Consider the following 19,345-nt stretch of genomic DNA (forward strand, 5'->3'; position numbering starts at 1 on the left):
ATCGATGAATGAGCGACACAGGCCTAGCCACACGCACAAAAGTTTCACTATGCCGCCGGGTCCGCTTGTCTACTTACGGCCGAGCACAGCGCCGCATTGTCCCAGTTCGTGATCATGTCCTACTAGGCCAAGAGAGTAATCAGTGTCTTGGGTAGAACTATCGGTAAAATTTATTGGTAAATGTACTCTGAAAGAGATATGTATTTTCTCTGTATCAGGTGATAACGTCAATGTTCAGAGACAGTTGCCAATATTAATAACATTCGTGCGTACAAGGTAATTCATCTTATCTGTACTGTAGTTAAGTGAACTATACTAAAGAGCCAAAGAATCTGGTACACCTGCTTAACATCATGTAGAGCCCCCACGAGCACGCAGAACTGCTGCAACACGACTTGGCATGGACTCGAATCGACACCATGAATCCTGCAAGGCTCTCCATAAATCCGGAGAGTACGAGGGAATTGAGACCTCTTCTGAACAGCACGTTGCAAGACATCCCAGATATGCTCTATAATGTTCATATATGGGGAGTTTGGTGTCCAGCAGAAGCGTTTAAAATCAAAAGAGTGCTACTGGAGCCACTATATAGGAATTCTGGACGTGAGGGGTGTCGCATTGTCCTGATGAATTGCCCAAGTCCGTCGGAATGCACAACAGACACGAATGGATGAAAGTGATCAGATAGGGTGCTTACGTACGGGGCGTGTCACCTGTCAGAGTTGTATGTAGACTATCAGGGGTCCCATATTACACCAACTGCACACGTCTCACACAATTACAGAGTCTCCACCAGCTTTTTCAGCCCCTGCTGATATGCAGGGTCCGTGGATTTATGAGGTTGTCTTCATACCCGTACACCTATATCCGCTCGATACAATATGAAAAGAGAATATTCCGACCAGGCAAGGCATGCCCAGTCATGAACAGTTCAGGCGAGGCATAAAGCAGCTTTATGTCTTGCAGTCTTCAAGGGTACACGAGTGGACCTTCCGCTCCGAAAGCCCATATCGATGAAGTTTCATTGAATGGTTTCCACGCTGACACTTGCTGATAGCCGAGCATTGAAATATGCAGCAATTTGCAGAAGGGTTGCACTCAATCTCAATCTCAAGTTGATTCCGTATTTCTAGATTTCCGGACAGCTTTTGACACCGTTCCTCAAAAGAGACTTCTAATCAAGCTGCGGGCCTATGGGGTATCGTCTCAGTTGTGCGACTGGATTCGTGATTTCCTGTCAGGAAGGCAGCAATTCGTAGTAATAGACGGCAAATCATCAGGTGTTCCCCAGGGAAGCGTCCTGGGACCTCTGCTGTACCTAATCTATATAAATGACCTGGGTGACAATCTGAGCAGTTCTCATAGGTTGTTCGCAGATGATGCTGTAATTTACAGTCTAGTAACGTCATCCGAAGACCAGTATCAGTTGCAAAGCGATTTAGAAAAGATTGCTGTATGGTGGCACGTGGCAGTTGACGTTAAATAACGAAAAGTGTGAGGTAATCCACATGAGTTCCAAAAGAAATCCGTTGGAATTCGATTATTCGATAAATAGTACAATTCTCAAGGCTGTCAATTCAACTAAGTACCTGGGTGTAAAAATTACGAACAACTTCAGTTGGAAAGACCACGTAGATAATATTGTGGGGAAGGCGAGCCAAAGGTTGCGTTTTATTGGCAGGACACTTAGAAGATGCAACAAGTCCACTAAAGAGACAGCTTACACTACACGTCCTCTGTTAGAATATTGCTGCGCAGTGTGGGATCCTTACCAGTGGGATTGACGGAGGACATCGAAAGGGTGCAAAAAAGGGCAGCTCGTTTTCTATTATCACGTAACAGGGGAGAGAGTGTGGCAGATATGATACGCGAGTTGGGATGGAAGTCATTACAGCAAAGACGTTTTTCGTCGCGGCGAGATCTATTTACGAAATTTCAGTCACCAACCTTCTCTTCCGAATGCGAAAATATTTTGTTGAGCCCAACCTACATAGGTAGGAATGATCATCAAAATAAAATAAGAGAAAACAGAGCTCGAACAGAAAGGTTTAGGTGTTCGTTTTTCCCGCGCGCTTTTCGGGAGTGGAATGGTAGAGAGATAGTATGATTGTGGTTCGATGAACCCTCTGCCAAGCACTTAAATGTGAATTGCAGAGTAATCATGTAGATGTAGATGTAGATGCAGATGCACTTCTGCCACGTTGAACGATTCTCTTCAGTCGTCGATGGTCCTCTTCCTGAAGGATCTTTTTCCGCCCGCAGCGATGTCGAGATTTGATGGTGTACCGGATTACTGATATTCACGGTACACTCGTGAAATGATCGTACGCAAATGTCCCCACTTCAATGCTACATCAGAGACGCTGTGTCCCATCGCTTGTGCGCCGACTATAACACCACGTTCAAACTCATTTAAATCTAGATAAGCTGCCATTGTAGCTGCAGTAACCGATCTAACAACTGCGCCAGACATTTGTTATCTCATATAGGCATTGTCGACCGCAGCGCCGTGTTTCGCCTGTTTGCACATCTCCGTATTTGAATACGCATGCCTGTGCGACTATCTTTGGCGCTTCACTGTAATGTTTTGTGTAGAATTGGAAGGAGAATCAGCATTGGTCGTATTTTTTGTTTTGTTTTTGTTGTTGTTGTTGTTGTTGTTGTTGTTGTGGTCCTCAGTCCTGAGACAGGCTTGATGCAGCTCTCCATGTTACTCTATCCTGTGCAAGCTTCTTCATCTCCCAGTACCTACTGCAATCTACATCCTTCTGAATCTGCTTAGTGTATTCATCTCTTGGACTCCCTCTACGATTTTTACCCTCCACGCTCCCCTCCAATACTAAATTGGTGATCCCTTGATGCATCAGAACATGTCCTACCAACCGATCCCTTCTTCTGATCAAGTTGTGCCACAAACTTCTCTTCTCCCCAATCCTATTCAATATTTCCTCATTAGTTATGTGATCTACCCATCTAATCTTCAGCATACTTCTGTAGTAATACATTTCGAAAGCTTATATTCTCTTCTTGTCCAAACTATTTATCGTCCATGTTTCACTTCCATACATGGCTACACTCCATACAAATACTTTCAGAAAAGACTTCCTGATACTTAAATCTATACTCGATGTTAACAAATTTCTCTTCTTCAGAAACGCTTTCCTTGCCATTGCCAGTCTACATATTATATCCTCTCTACTTTGACCATCATCAGTTATTTTGCTCCGCAAATAGCAAAACTCATTTACTACTTTAAGTGTCTCATTTCCTAATCTAATTCCCTCAGCATCACCCGACTTAATTCGACTACATTTCATTATCCTCGTTTTGCTTTTGTTGATGTTCATCTTATATCCTCCTTTCAAGACACTATCCATTCCGTTCAACTGCTCTTCCAAGTCCTTTGCTGTCTCTAACAGAATTACGATGTCATCGGCGAACCTCAAAGTTTTTATTTCTTCTCCATGGATTTTAATACCTTCTCCAAATTTTTCTTTTGTTTCCTTCACTGCTTGCTCAATATACAGATTGAATAACATCGGGGAGAGACTACAACCCTGTCTCACTCCCTTCCCAACTGCTGCTTCCCTTTCATGTACCTCGACTCTTATTACTGCCATCTGGTTTCTGTACAAATTGTAAATAGCCTTTCGCTCCCTGTATTTTACCCCTGCCTCCTTCAGAATTTGAAAGAGAGTATTCCAGTCAACGTTGTCAAAAGGTTTCTCTAAGTCTACAAATGCTAGAAACGTAGCTTTGCCTTTCCTTAATCTAGCTTCTAAGATACGACGTAGGGTCAGTATTGCCTCACGTGTTCCAACATTTCTACGGAATCTAAACTGATCTTCCCCGAGGTCGGCTTCTACTAGTTTTTCCATTCGTCTGTAAAGAATTCGCGTTAGTATTTTGCAGCAGTGGCTTATTAAACTGATAGTTCGATAATTTTCACATCTGTCAACATCTGCTTTCTTTGGGATTGGAATTATTATATTCTTCTTGAAGTCTGAGGGTATTTCACCTGTCTCGTACATCTTGCTCACCAGATGGAAGAGTTTTGTCAGGACTGGCTCTCCCAAGGCCGTCAGTAGTTCTAATGGAATGTTGTCTACTCCCGGGGCCTTGTTTCGACTCTGGTCTTTCAGTGCTCTGTCAAACTCTTTACGCAGTATCATATCTCCATTTCATCTACATCCTCTTCCATTTTCATAATATTGTCCTCAAGTACATCGCCCTTGTATAGACCCTCTATATACTCCTTCCACCTTTGTGCTTTTCCTTCTTTGCTTAGAACTGGGTTCCCATCTGAGCTCTTGATATTCATGCAAGTGGCTCTCTTATCTCCAAAGGTCTCTCTAATTTTCCTGTAGGCAGTATCTATTTTACCCCTAGTGAGATAAGCCTCTACATCCTTACATTTGTTCTCTAGCCATCCCTGCTTAGCCATTTTGCACTTCCTGTCGATCTCATTTCTGAGACGTCTGTATTCCTTTTTGCCTGCTTCATTTACTGCATTTTTATATTTTCTCCTTTCATCAACTAAATTCAATATTTCTTCTGTTACCCAAGGATTTCTACTAGCCCTCGTCTTTTTACCTACTTGATCCTCTGCTGCCTTCACTACTTCATCCCTGAAAGCTACCCATTCTTCTTCCACTGTATTTCTTTCCCCCATTCCTGTCAATTGTTCCCTTATGCTCTCCCTGAAACTCTGTACAACCTCTGGTTCTTTTAGTTTATCCCTGTCCCATCTCCTTATATTCCCACCTTTTTGCGTTTTCTTCAGTTTTAATCTACAGGTCATAACCAATAGATTGTGGTCAGAGTCCACATCTGCCCCTGGAAATGCCTTACAATTTAAAACCTGGTCCCTCTTTCTTACCATTATATAATCTGAAATCTGTCAGTATCTCCAGGCTTCTTCCACGTGTACAGCCTTCTTTTATGATTCTTGAACCAAGTGTTAGCTATGATTAAGTTGTGCTCTGTGCAAAATTCTACCAGGCCGCTTCCTCTTTCATTTCTTAGCCCTAGTCCATATTCACCTACTACGTTTCCTTCTCTCGCTTTTCGTACTACCGAATTCCAGTCACCCATTACTATTAAATTTTCGTCACCCTTCACTATTGTTTTATTATCCGCAAAATCGATTTTCGATCACTTAGTGACGAAGCTCTAAGCTTGTTATACCAGTGCTGTAATATACAATTAAAATTGGTAGGCACTGGTATCAACAAGTTTAGAGCTTGGTCACTAAGTGACCGAAAATCGATTTTGCGGATAATAAAACAAAAACAAAATACGACCAATGCTGATTCTCCTTCTAATTCTATTCACTATTTGGTCGTGGTGCACAGAGCATTCCATGGAGTCTCCAATCAATGTTTTGTGTACTCCTCACGGAGCAAACCAACGAAATCACCATTCTACAGTCGAGTGTATCTTCGCCTGGCACAATGCATGCAGGTTGCGAAATTCAGTACACAGAGCTGCAACCGATGGCAGAAGCTATGGTTCCAACGCGGATGGACATCGGGTTGGACTGAGCATGGATGTCAGATACGGTTACGTCATTCTATGTTTCTTCAGCGCTATGCCAGGGGTCATCAATCGTAGTGCCAGGGGAGTGGTGGCATGCAAGTCTCTCAGCAAGCCATGATCAGAAGGTCTCAGTGAGTGGAGAGCTCTGGAGAACACGTTGGTCAGGGCGAAAATCGAATAACCTCTATGTGTAGGTGTCATGTAGTCTTGCGCTATCTTGTTGAAAGATAACGTGACAGTGACCTCGAATATGAGGCACAGCCACGATCAGGAATGAAGTGAACTAGAGGAGATTATGTGGTGTACCCAGGGGCACCATACATCGCGAGGCCAGGTGCTGTGACCATATGACGGTGAAGAACGCAATCTGTGGACATTTGTTCTCCTTGGAACCTCCTCAACCAAACACGCCAATCGTGATGCCACGCGTCGCAGTGGTATTCGTCTCAAAAGACAACTGGCGCCATTCGCGTTTCCATTATCGGTAGGCACACCAATGTAGGCGCGCCGCTCTCTGCTGCCGCAAAAGAAGACGAGACAATGGTCGCTGTACTGCAGACGTCGTCGCACTGTCCTCTGGGGCGACAAGTTGTGGGGGCGCGTTTATCTCCTGCGTGGCGATGTGTACAGCTCATATCGATTCGATGTTTGCACGACGGCCATAGGGTCGCTACCGGGATGAGAAGCGTTACCGCAGAATCACGAACCGCCGTCCCAAAAAGGCACGATTGTCTGCTTTACAGGCCTAACAATGTCCTGTCACAAACAACCCACGTTCAGATGCGATTTCTGAACGAGAAACCCGCTCCACAAGCTTTCATTTTACCCGTAGACAGAATGCAGATGGCGTTACTCCTACCTAATTTCTGGGGCTGTGCTGAAATGCTAATCATTTGCATACCGTTATGTATGATCTGACGAACAGAGTGAACAGCACTCTGCGGCTGTTTGCTGATGATGCTGTGTTGTATTTACATCTATGTCACACTCCGGAAGACACCTAATGGTGTGTGGCGAAGGGTACTTCTGGTACCAGTAACTGATTCACCCCACCTAATTCCATTCGCGAATGGCGAGTGGGAAGAATGATAGTCGTTTAGACAACATGGTTGTAGGGTAACAGCGATTAATATCAAATTAATTTAGTGTTAAGAAAACAGTCTTAATCACGTTTTTTATTTATTTAGTGCAGACCGATTTCAGTCCAACGGACGGGCCCACCTTCAGGGCGAACATACTGTGAAATTACAATATATATATATATATATATATATATATATATATATATATATATATATATATGACAACCATCTTTTAAGAGTGGAGATGGTTGTCATTAATTTTGTCTACAGATACATATTGTAATTTCACAGTAAGTTCACCCTGAAGATGGCCCCTGCGTTGCGCTGAAACCGGTCGGTACCAAGTAAATAAAAAAAAACGCGATTAAGACTGTTTTCTAAACAGTAAGAATGATAGTCGGTAAGCCTAACTTCTCGAATTTTCTCGTCGTGGTCATTGCGCGAGATGCATGTGAGAAAAAGTTCTATGTTATGAAACTTCTGGACAGATTAAAACAGTGTGCCGAATCGAGACTCTAACTCGGGACCTTTGCCTTTCGCGGGCAAGTGCTTTACCAACTGAACATCTGTGAAGGTTGGAAGGTAGGAGACGAGGTACTGGCAGAATTGATCTGTTAGGACGCGTCGTGAGTCGTGCTTTGGTAGCTCAGTTGGTAGAGCACTTGCCCGAGAAAGGCAAAGGTCCCGAGTTCGAGCCTCGGTGCGGCACACAGTTTTAATCTATCAGGAAGTTTCATATAATCGCACACTCCGCTGCAGAGTAAACATCTCATTCAGGAAACATACTGCGCTAAGCCATGTCTCCGCAATATCCTTTCTTCCAAGAGTGCTAGTTCGGCAAGGTTCGCAGAAGAGCTTCTGTGAAGCTTGGTACGTAGGACACGAGGTAGTGGCAGAATTGCAGCTGTGCGGACGGGTCTTGAGTCGAACTTGAGTAGCTCAGTTGGTAGAGCACTTGCCTGCGAAAGGCAAAGGTCCCGAGTTCGAGTCTCGGTCCGGCACGAAGTCTTAATCTGTCAGGAGGTTTCATATCACCGCACACTTCGCTGCAGAGTGGAAATCTCATTCTAAAGTTGTACGTTGTTCGACTCTTCCAGTAAAGTTCTCTCTCAGAATTGTAAATCTCTCCATTATGTGGAACGCCTATCTTGTAATTTCTGCCAATGCAGTTTACTGAAAATTTCGGAACGTTCTCGCGCCAACTAAACAATACTCTAACGAAACGGGCAGCTCTTCGTTTGATCTTCTCTATCTCTTCTATCAGTCCTACCTGGAAATGATCCCATATCGATGAATAGTACACAAGAATCGGTGGAACAAGCGCTCTATTAGCCACTTCCTTCGTTGATATGTTGCATTTCCTTAAGGTTCTTCTTATGAATCTCATTGTGGTATCTAATTTTGATACTATTCGTTTTGTGTGGTCACTTAAGATCGCTCTGGATATTCACATCTACATATATTGTGGTAGATAACGTTTTCAGCAATTTGACAACAATAGTGTTGTTCTACAGTAGTATTGTCTCTGACTGAATGAATAGATGATTTCGTACCGCTTACTGATTATACGTAAGACCAAAACCTCTTAGGGTTTTTCCTCATATCGGCTGACAAAATTTCACTTTCAAAGTCATTGAACGCTTCTCTAATTGTTTTCATTGCGCTCATTTTCGCTTCGTTCAGCTTGTTTGTGAGCTAAGTTTTGACTTCTCTTCAATATGAGATGAAGCTTTCTTTGTTTACAGAACAGTATTCCAACACGGCTATTACAGCAAGGTGGGTCTTTCCCTTTCCCTATGGCCTTTATCGGAACAAACTTGTCTAAGGTGCATTGTACGACACTTCTGTTTTATTTCCGTTTGTGCTCCACATGTTCGTCCTCCTCACTGAATATTTGCTACTGACTACTCAGATACTCTGCAGTTTGTATCCTGTCACTCACGCTAAGCAAAACTATCTTCCTGCCTTCCTTAAGATTCCTTGTAAAATCGTAGTCATAGTTGCTGTCACAGTCTTACGATCACTGAGACCTTCCTCTACGTTAACTGATTCCATAGGTGCAAGTCTGTTTGTTGCTAGAAGGTCTAAGACATTACCTTCACGAGTTAGTTCTTCAACTATCTTCTCAAAGTAATTTTCAAGCAAGACATTCAGAATACTAATCCCTGTCTCTGGCTCCAGTGTTGATGGTATTACTCTCCCAATCTATGCCTACCAAGTTGAAGTTACTCCCATTGCAACAATTGTTAATGATTTTCTGTAAGTTCTCCTTGAAGTTCTTTACTGCAATAAACATGCAGCCTCCATTGGTGACTAACGTATTCATGTGGTAAATATTCCATCCTTAACTTAAGATTTCGTTGCTGCTCATTTTCGGTTTCAACCAGTTTTCTGTTCCTGATACTATCTATGTATAATGACCATCAATAAGCTATAATAATTCTGGTACCTGTCCTTGGATGCTCCTGCAGTTACTAAATATCATATTAATCTTCTCTATACCCGACCTGCGAGAAGGAGCATTCTCTGAGAATATCGTGGCTGATGTAACTTACATTTTGGTACACAATTCGTCTCTTGTCCCAAAAGGAGGTTTCTCTAACATAAAAAACCCATGTCCACGTCACACGTACGCCGCTAATCTAGTAGCAGCTTCCTAAGTGTAGTGCATGTCTGACCTACTAAGAGGATCCCTACAATTCTCCACCCGATAGCGGAGGTCGAGAAATTCGCACCCGATACCGTTGCAGAGTCACGTGAGCCTCTGGTTTAGACCATCCATTCTGCTCCAAACCAGAGGAAAGCGATCGTTCCTGGATACGATGACACTGTATCCCACGTGCGATGCCAGTTGCCTTCTCCAAATCAGCCATCCGCCGAAAACAGCCGAGGATGGTCTCAGAATCCAAGCAACAAGCGGCATTCGTGCCGACATGGGCCACTATTTACAGCCGGTTGTATCCAGTGTGCAGCCTCTTCCATGTCCCTGACGAGACCCCCGGCAAACATAACGAGAGGCCACTGGTATTCTTTCCCGTCTTGCGTGATGCTTCCCTGAGGAGCTCCATCACGCATCTAACGATGGAGCTCGTACTGAATAGCACGCTCACCCTCTGCGCTCGTCCAGAATGGGCAGGAAAACTGGCCGATGGCCCAACAGGAGAGGAGTGTGCAGGGAGGTATCGTCGTTGAGTGACTGCAGGAGGATACAAGACGACTTAGACAACATTTCTGGTTGGTGTGAAAAACGGAAATTTGCTCTAAATGTAGAAAAATGTATATTAATGCAGATGAGTAGAAAAAAAAAACATTCCTTTAATGTTCGAATATACTATTAGTAATGAAATTTTAAACATTTTTATTGGCTGAGACCCAGCAACCGTATGTTATTTAGTAACAGAATGTTTGTGTGGCTATCTCGGTTGCACAAAATTATTGTCAGACTGATCATGGTTTCGACTGCACCAAGGCAGTCTTCATCAGAATAAAAATTACATAGGATTACATTTAATCACACCATGTGTGAAAAGCGTCTGAGCAAAAGTGCTCATTCAACATCCATCAAAAAAAGTTTTGCATCTCCTCGTTACCAGGAGTTCCGGAACCTGTACAGAAAATTGGAATAGAGATCAACAAAAACATCATTTCTGCCCTTTTTATTGCTCAGGAAAACCACACATTGCATCATGTTGTACCTCATTACAGCGGGACCTTCAGAGATGGTGGTCCACATTGCTGTACACACCGGTTCCTTTAATACCCAGTAAGACGTCCTCTTGCACTGATGCAAGCCTGTTGGACCAGGTTGTCCCACTCTTCAACGGCGATTCGGCGTAGATCCCTCAGAGTGGTTTGTGGATCACGTCGTCCACAAAGAGCCCTTTTCTATCTATCCCAGGCATGCTCGATAGGGTTCATGTCTGGAGAACATGCTGCCCACTCTAGCCTAGCGATGTCACGATCCTCAATGAAGTCATTCATAACACGTGCATGGGGGGGGGGGGGGGGGCGAGTTGTCGTCCATGAAGACAAATGCCTCACCAATATCCTGCCGATATGGTTGCACTGTCAGTCGGAGGATGGCATTCACGTATCGTACAACCTTTATGGCTCCATGGGCGGGTTTAGTGACATCTCTGAACAGTCAAAGGGACTGTGTCTGTGATACAATATCCACAGTCAACATCTATCTTCCTGAGTTCTGGGAACCGGGGTGATGCAAAACGTTTTTTAAATATGTGTATTTAACGAGAGCACTTTTGCTCAGACGTTTTTCACACATGGTGTGATTAAATGTAATCCTATGTAATTTTTATTCTGATTAAGACTGCCTTAGTGCAGTCTAAACCATGTTCAATTTGACAATAATTATGTGCAAGCGAGGTCGCTAGACATACATCCTGTAGCACTATTAGTAGTTTTCTGCTTGATTCATTCGATTAAATATCTCGGCGTAATGTTGGAAAGTGATATGACATGGAACAGCCACGTAAGTACGGTAGCAGGAAAGGAGAGTGGTCGAATTCGGTTTATGGGGAGAATTTTAAGAAATTGTTGATCATCTGTAAAAGAGGCCGCGTATAGAACGCTAGTGCGACCCATTCTTGAGTCTTGCTAGCATGTTTGGGCTCTCCGCCAGATGTAATTAAAGGAGGACATCAACGCAGTTCAGAGGCGGGATGTTAGATTTGTTTCCGGTAAGCTCGTTGAACACGAGAGTATTAGGAAGATGCTTCATGAACTGAAATGAAAATCCGTGGAGAGAAGATGATGTTCTTATTGCGGAACGCTGTTGGGAAACATAGTTGATGTAGTGTCTGTATTTGACAATGTGTGTATAGTTTGATGCAAATGTCCTTCAGATATGCACGTATGCGCGTCTAAGTAAACAGAGACTGGCGATGGTTTACAGCAGTAATAAATTATGAAGTGCTTTCGCAATTTCGTGAACGATATTGCATCAGCTGTATGGTTTACAATAAACACACGAAAATTTGTGCTGGGCAGGGACTCGAACTCAAATTTCCGCTTATTGCGAGCGGTCAACTTAAGCACTTTGTCTACCTGTGCACGCCTCTAAATTTCCACATGTCCTAGTGTCTACATTCCATAGTGCTCGCACACAGATCGTGTAACTCCCGTACAATGACAGACAATGCTTTCTCTCGTCAGTGTGCCTTGCTTTGGCATGAAATACAGTTAATGCAGTTCCCGGAACAAATTTACCTATCTCTACGAGAATCATACATTCATGCACGTCTGAGGGACATTTGCATCGTACTATACAGACACTGTCAAATGCAGACACTGAACTAACTGTACCTCACCCCAAAACAAGATAAACTGACGAGAAAAACACTGTCTCTCCATATGCGGAAATCACACGGTCCATGGGTGTTATGAGACATAGACACTACGACACATGGGAGTTTGGATCGGTCCGGAAGGCGTATACGGATAGCCGAATAGTTAAAACATAAAAAGCAGGAAACAGTACAAATGTTCATGTGTCTATAGTAAACCACACAGCTGATGTAATATCGTATTCGCAACCTGCAAATACATCTCATAACTACTGAGAAACTTTAGAGAACCAGCAGTTGTATCTGGCCGTGGAACGATTCCACTGTCGCGAACGTACATTTCGTGTAAGCACCACGAAGATACGGTGAGAGAAATTAGGTCTCGAACGGAGGCGTATACGGACAGGAAAGGGAGCGAATAGTAGCGATACAATGTAGCCCGGCCACTTACCATACGGTGGGTTGCGGAATATGTATGTAGATGTATATGTAAACAGACAAGTATGTAGCGTACTTCATGCGAATTTGAGAATATTTAGAATAGTTGCAAGTTGCCTTCATCCCACTGCTGTCAGTAAAGCACCTGGCCCATATTGTGCAAGAGTTCCTGTCACATGTGTGTAGACTAAGGAGATCTAACATTGCATTGGTCGTCGTCAAACGCCCCCTGACGTCACTGGGCATACAACATAATCATCTATGGTTTATGTAGTCGATAATTTTGACAGCACCGTTACATTTCTGACGTGATGATATCGGTCCTTGGACCCTATCTTAGAGGATTCCGCGACGTTATCTTTAAACAACAGACTGGTGATCCAACATCACGATTGATCTCTGGCACATAGATGAAGTTGCATCGAATGACGCACCCGCGTGTTGTGCGTTTCCTGGATTTAATCAATTTAATTAGTGAGCTGAGCTTGTGACTGAGTAACAGATCTTAGTTATAAGAAAAACAAAGAAAATAGAAAAATACTACATCCGTGAATTTATTTCATCGTTTTTGAGAACTTCTTGAAGTGTCATTGACAGAAAATAGTACAATGAGTAATTATGCACTATTGTTCTGAAAAAGGCATCGCACAGATTAATGTTGAAGGAATCTGCGGCGCAATGGCAGTTTCAGGGATCATGTTTGTGGAATGTACTGTATTTCCAGAGTGCCGGAGGTGTAAGAAGTAATAACAATATCTAAAAGATATGTGTTGCCAGGTGACTGGTCAGCCACAGTGCGTAACATTTATATTACGCCTGGGCAGGTCAAAGTAATTATGGATCGGATGAAGACTTTTCTAGATTTACATGCTGTCATAAAGTGCAGTAAGTGTATTAAACTGAGTATAGCGGTACGTTTTCCTCTCAAGCCACAAGGTTTACTTGTTTCAAGAGCGTTTTGACTGATTATTATATACATCAGAAATCGCGAAGGCTAATCATCATTCATTTCGTCTCTCATCCTTCTCTATACGATTTGTGTATAACGTGCTGCTCTCGGAATCTCAGATGGATGGACGACTGTAAAATCGTCGAACTTCAAAAATGGCAATGGTGTTAAAAGTCACATTATTTGCCTGGTACCATTTCTGAACGATAGAGCACATATACTATGTCAGCCGCAAATGTCCCTTACTTCAGAAATGCAGGAAACATTGTTGTCCCCTAATCCCATTGCCCAGCAGCGGATTTCTGTGAAAGCTCATAAGCGGGTAAGTCCCACAGCTGAGAAGCGTCCTGGCTGCAAGGAAGCTGACGCAGGAACTGCAAAAGAACTTGCAGAATCATCAAGTGAAGTGCAAATGCACAGCATAGAGACAGGGAGTGGCGTATAAAAGCGTGTGTGACATTATGCCTGATGAGTTGCACATACGAGAAGTTTCCTCATGGTGAATACCCTGTAACGTGATGCTATCGTTTCTGAATCGCATGCCCACTCACGGTTAGTCGTCGGTGCCCACTTGCGACAAGTCAGACACAATACCACTTCCAGTTACCGTGTGTGAGCATCCTTGGTATTCCAAAGCACATCCATTTTGACACACTTTCAGGCTGTATTTTGTCTCAAGAAGTGTATAGTCACTAAAAGTAAGCCTTTGAATCAGCAGTACATTTTTTTTTATAGACGGAGGTTAGTACATTTTCTCTTCTGGACAAACAGAGGTTGGACAAAAATGTGAAAACACTAAAAACACAACATATTACCGTGCCCAACACGGTGTAGGAAAACCGTTGACATTCAGCTCCCAGTAATCTCGGGATGGATAAATTCAAGTCCTGTGTGGTTTTCAAGGAAATCTTCTGCCATTTTTCCTGCAAAATTATCGTACGTTTAGGTAACGATGATAGAGGTGAATAGCAACCGCGCACACTTCCCTCAAAAGTTAGCCATAAAAAGCTCAATAAAAATGACATCTGGTGGCTGCACTGGCCAGTGGACATTGGACAATTCATCCTGATGCTCAAAAAACCAGTCCTAGACGACGCAAGCTATGTGAACAGGGGCCCTGTGGTCTTGGAACACAGCACCGCCATTGCGGAACAAACATTGTACCATGAGATGGATCTGATCAGCCAAAATGGCCACTTAATCCTTGGCAGTAATGCCACAGTGCAGAATAACAAAGGGAACCCTGAAACGCCACGATGCGGCTGCCCATATCGTCATCGAACTCCTACCATGTCTGACTCTTGGAACGTAAACTCGGCCAGAAGTTAGAAACAGTGTGCAACAAGATTCATCCGACGTAACGACGTTCTTCCATTGCTCCATAGTCCAGGCTTTACTACTCCGACACCCCGTTTCCTTGTTACGGGCATTTGTATCACTGATGAGTGGTTTTGAAATTTCAGCCCACTCTGTAGTTCACTGCTTACAGAGCTCCATTCTTGTTGTATTGCCGGCCGCTGTGGCCGAGCGGTTCTAGGCGCTTCAGTCAGGACCCGCGCGACCGCTACGATCGCAGGTTCGAATCCTGCCTCGGGCATGGATGTGTGTCATGTCCTTAGGTTAGTCAGGTTTAAGTAGTTCTAAGTTGTAGGGGACTGATGACCTCAGATGTTAAGTCCCATAGTGCTCAGGGGGCCATTTTTTTTCTTGTATTGGTACTGACAGGGTTCGTGAGTTAGATATTCAGTTCTGCAGCGACTTGTGCAGTTGTCGTTCCTTATTTTTCTTCACAATCCTCTTCACTGATCATCTGTCACGCTCACTCTTCACACACTTTCTTCCCCGTTGTGATTTAGCGCATGCCGTTTTTCCGCTCTCCATATATGTGGTATAAATCATCGATACGGTACACTCACCCACCATTCGAGCATCCGCAATTTGCCCACTTTCCAATTCGCTTAACTCCGACATAATGAGCTCAAAACTACTAAAACACAGGTGACACCACAACTGACACTAACAACATGTTCAAGGCATTGCACAGCTGCTGTTCGTTATCAAACACAGCACCTGCATTTATGTTCAAGCATGCATTTCTCGCTATTTTCCCAATTTTTTTTCCAACCGCTGTACGTCTTGCAATTAACATACGGGAGGAACGCAGGAACAGTAGCATCGAAGGTGTGGAATTGCAATACTGCTATCTTATTCTGATTATGTAGAGCAGCATTTAAACCATAGGAAAGATGCAACAGATAGCTCATATGATGAAACTTCCTCGCAGATTAAAACTGTGTGCCCGACCGAGACTCGAACTCGGGAAGGTAGGAGACGAGATACCGGCAGAAGTAAAGCTGTGAGTACCGGCCGTGAGTCGTGCTTCGGTAGCTCAGATGGTAGAGCACTTGCCCGCGATAGGCAAAGGTCCCGAGTTCGAGTCTCGGTCGGGCACACAGTTTTAATCTGCCGGGAAGTTTCATATCAGCGCACACTCCGCTGCAGAGTGAAAATCTCATTCCAGCTCATATGATGTGCAACTGTATTTATAATCGTTAAATGTTTAGAGAATCTACAGAAGATTTCGATGTTGGTGCACATGGAGAATTTCTGGGCTCTTAAATCCCCCTGCTACTGCCTTGAAGAAGGTTTTAACGACAGAACAGCCGAATGGTTTTATTGACACTGTATTTTTCTCATATGAAACAATTGGAAAAATTTTTGTAAATTTGTGGTAAGTCTTTTGGGACCAAACTGCTGAGGTCATCGGTCCCTAAGCCTGCGAACTACTTAATCTAACTTACACTAACTTACGCTATGAACAACACACACACACACACCCATGCCCGAGGGAGGACTGGAACCTCCGACGGAGGGATCCACGCGGAGCGATGCAACAATTCTCTTCAGGTTCAGTATGACATTTTTATGGTGAGACCTAGAGCAAAAACTATGAGATGTGTTCAAAAAATAGGGTAATTTTTTTGGAAAGGATTTTATTTATTCGTCTACGCCAATTGTACCCATTTCAAAACAGTTCCCATTACCTATTATACGTTCAAGCCACTGCTCTTCTAATCGCTGAATCAGTTCTGGAATATGATCTTTGAGATAGCTAGGGATTTTTAATCTCATGTAAGCTTGTAAACAGTCACATGGAGGCATGACTGACGAATATGGAGGGGGCTATCATTACGGTATAGTTTTTATCAAAAAATTCACGAACAAGCAGCGACGTGTAATTAGACCCATTATAAAGGAACTCTTTCGTCTCAAATACGGGCGTTATCTTCTCGAATTGCTTCACGCAAACGGTGTTGAATTTGTTAATGTCATTCCTTACTGATCGTTTGACGTTCGCCCTTGTGGCAAGAACTAATGGTGCACCACCCCGTTAAAACCGAAGAACACAGTGAAATGAAACGAAATGTCGTGTGGCTAGGGCCTCCCGTCGGGTAGGCCGGTCGCATGGTTCACTTAGGTGAGTTGCGCGGCGATGGTTGGGTTAGCTTGAGGACAGCACAACACCCAGTCCCTGAGCGGAGAAAATCTCCGACCCAGCCGGGAATCGAACCCTTTGCACGAAATTCCGTCGCGCTGACCACTCAGTTATCGGGGCGGACAAGAGCACATTGAGCACGATCTCCACATCTAAACGCACTTGTAGATTTTTATTCCGGTCTTGGCGATCCAGATTGCTTCTACTGGGAATATTTAACCACAGTTTTGGGGTTATCTCCTTAAAACACTGTATGATCGCCTGGTATGACACGTTTTAGCAGTTCTGCATCGATACTAATTCCGTATGGCGATTCCTGTGCATCTTGCACTCGCCAATGTTTTTGTTTGAAAGTCAACCGTTCTGGAGCAAATTTTACTGTCAGACATTCCGTAACCAAAACATGTTAAAAAATTACACGACGCGAGTCAGTTGATATGCCAACATCATCAGCGACTTCTCGGATTGTGATTCGGCGATCTTTCATAATCATTTCATTCACAATGTAAATGAAGATTCTAGCGGTGCGTCAATGAAATAAAATCTTCCGTTTCCCTGCTGCGTCGGTCCTTAGTGTGACCACGACTTTTCGGAAGAGAAAACTCGAGAGGATTATACTGCACTGAAGCGCATCGGGAGGCTTCATTTGCAATGTAACGAAACGTGTGCCTGCAAAGAACTCTTAGAAATTGAAGTCTTCACAAGAGAACTGCGAAACTATGGCGGTGTTAAGAACAGTTAAAAATTTCTTGTACACAGATGGTGTTTGCTGTTTTTTGTTTACCTGACAGAATAAATGTACACTCCTGGAAATTGAAATAAGAACACCGTGAATTCATTGTCCCAGGAAGGGGAAACTTTATTGACACATTCCTGGGGTCAGATACATCACATGATCACACTGACAGAACCACAGGCACATATACACACGCAACAGAGCATGCACAATGTCGGCACTAGTACAGTGTATATCCACCTTTCGCAGCAATGCAGGCTGCTATTCTCCCATGGAGACGATCGTAGAGATGCTGGATGTAGTCCTGTGGAACGGCTTGCCATGCCATTTCCACCTGGCGCCTCAGTTGGACCAGCGTTCGTGCTGGACGTGCAGACTGCGTGAGACGACGCTTCATCCAGTCCCAAACATGCTCAATGGGGGACAGATCCGGAGATCTTGCTGGCCAGGGTAGTTGACTTACACCTTCTAGAGCACATTGGGTGGCACGGGATACATGCGGACGTGCGTTGTCCTGTTGGAACAGCAAGTTCCCTTGCCGGTCTAGGAATGGTAGAACGATGGGTTCGATGACGGTTTGGATGTACCGTGCACTATTCAGTGTCCCCTCGACGATCACCAGAGGTGTACGGCCAGTGTAGGAGATCGCTCCCCACACCATGATGCCGCGTGTTGGCCCTGTGTGCCTCGGTCGTATGCAGTCCTGATTGTGGCGCTCACCTGCACGGCGCCAAACACGCATACGACCATCATTGGCACCAAGGCAGAAGCGACTCTCATCGCTGAAGACGACACGTCTCCATTCGTCCCTCCATTCACGCCTGTCGCGACACCACTGGAGGCGGGCTGCACGATGTTGGGGCGTGAGCGGAAGACGGCCTAACGGTGTGCGGGACCTTAGCCCAGCTTCAGGGAGACGGTTGCGATGGTCCTCGCCGATACCCCAGGAGCAACAGTGTCCCTAATTTGCTGGGAAGTGGCGGTGCGGTCCCCTACGGCGCTGCGTAGGATCCTACGGTCTTGGCGTGCATCCGTGCGTCGCTGCGGTCCGGTCCCAGGTCGACGGGCACGTGCACCTTCCGCCGACCACTGGCGACAACATCGATGTACTGTGGAGACCTCACGCCCCACGTGTTGAGTAATTCGGCGGTACGTCCACCCGGCCTCCCGCATGCCCACTATACGCCCTCGCTCAAAGTCCGTCAACTGCACATACGGTTCACGTCCACGCTGTCGCGGCATGCTACCAGTGCTAAAGACTGCGATGGAGCTCCGTATGCCACGGCAAACTGGCTGACACTGACGGCGGCGGTGCACAAATGCTGCGCAGCTAGCGCCATTCGACGGCCAACACCGCGGTTCCTGGTGTGTGCGCTGTGCCGTGCGTGTGATCATTGCTTGTACAGCCCTCTCGCAGTGTCCGGAGCAAGTATGGTGGGTCTAACACACCGGTGTCAATGTGTTCTTTTTTCCATTTTCAGGAGTGTATATGTTTTATTTGCTTTCATGCTTAGACCGAGCGTGAATTGTTACTTAAAAGAAAGAAACAATGTTCCCCTTGCGAACATTCAGATGCTGCGAATTACAAAACACCGAAAATTTCAAATAAATTACGTGGAAGGCAGCTGGTTGACGTCGGCAACTACCGATATTTCGACAATCTCACCAGGCTGCAATGCTGTAAGTTATTTGAAAACTGTAGATGCCAGGAGAAACTCAGTTCTCACACTGAAGATTTGTCCCTTGGTGATCACTCACGGTCAAGAACACCAGCTGATCGTTACCTAGAATTTACGATTCGTT

Source organism: Schistocerca gregaria, chromosome 4 (genome assembly GCF_023897955.1).
Source record: "Schistocerca gregaria isolate iqSchGreg1 chromosome 4, iqSchGreg1.2, whole genome shotgun sequence".
Lineage (NCBI taxonomy): Eukaryota > Metazoa > Arthropoda > Insecta > Orthoptera > Acrididae > Schistocerca > Schistocerca gregaria.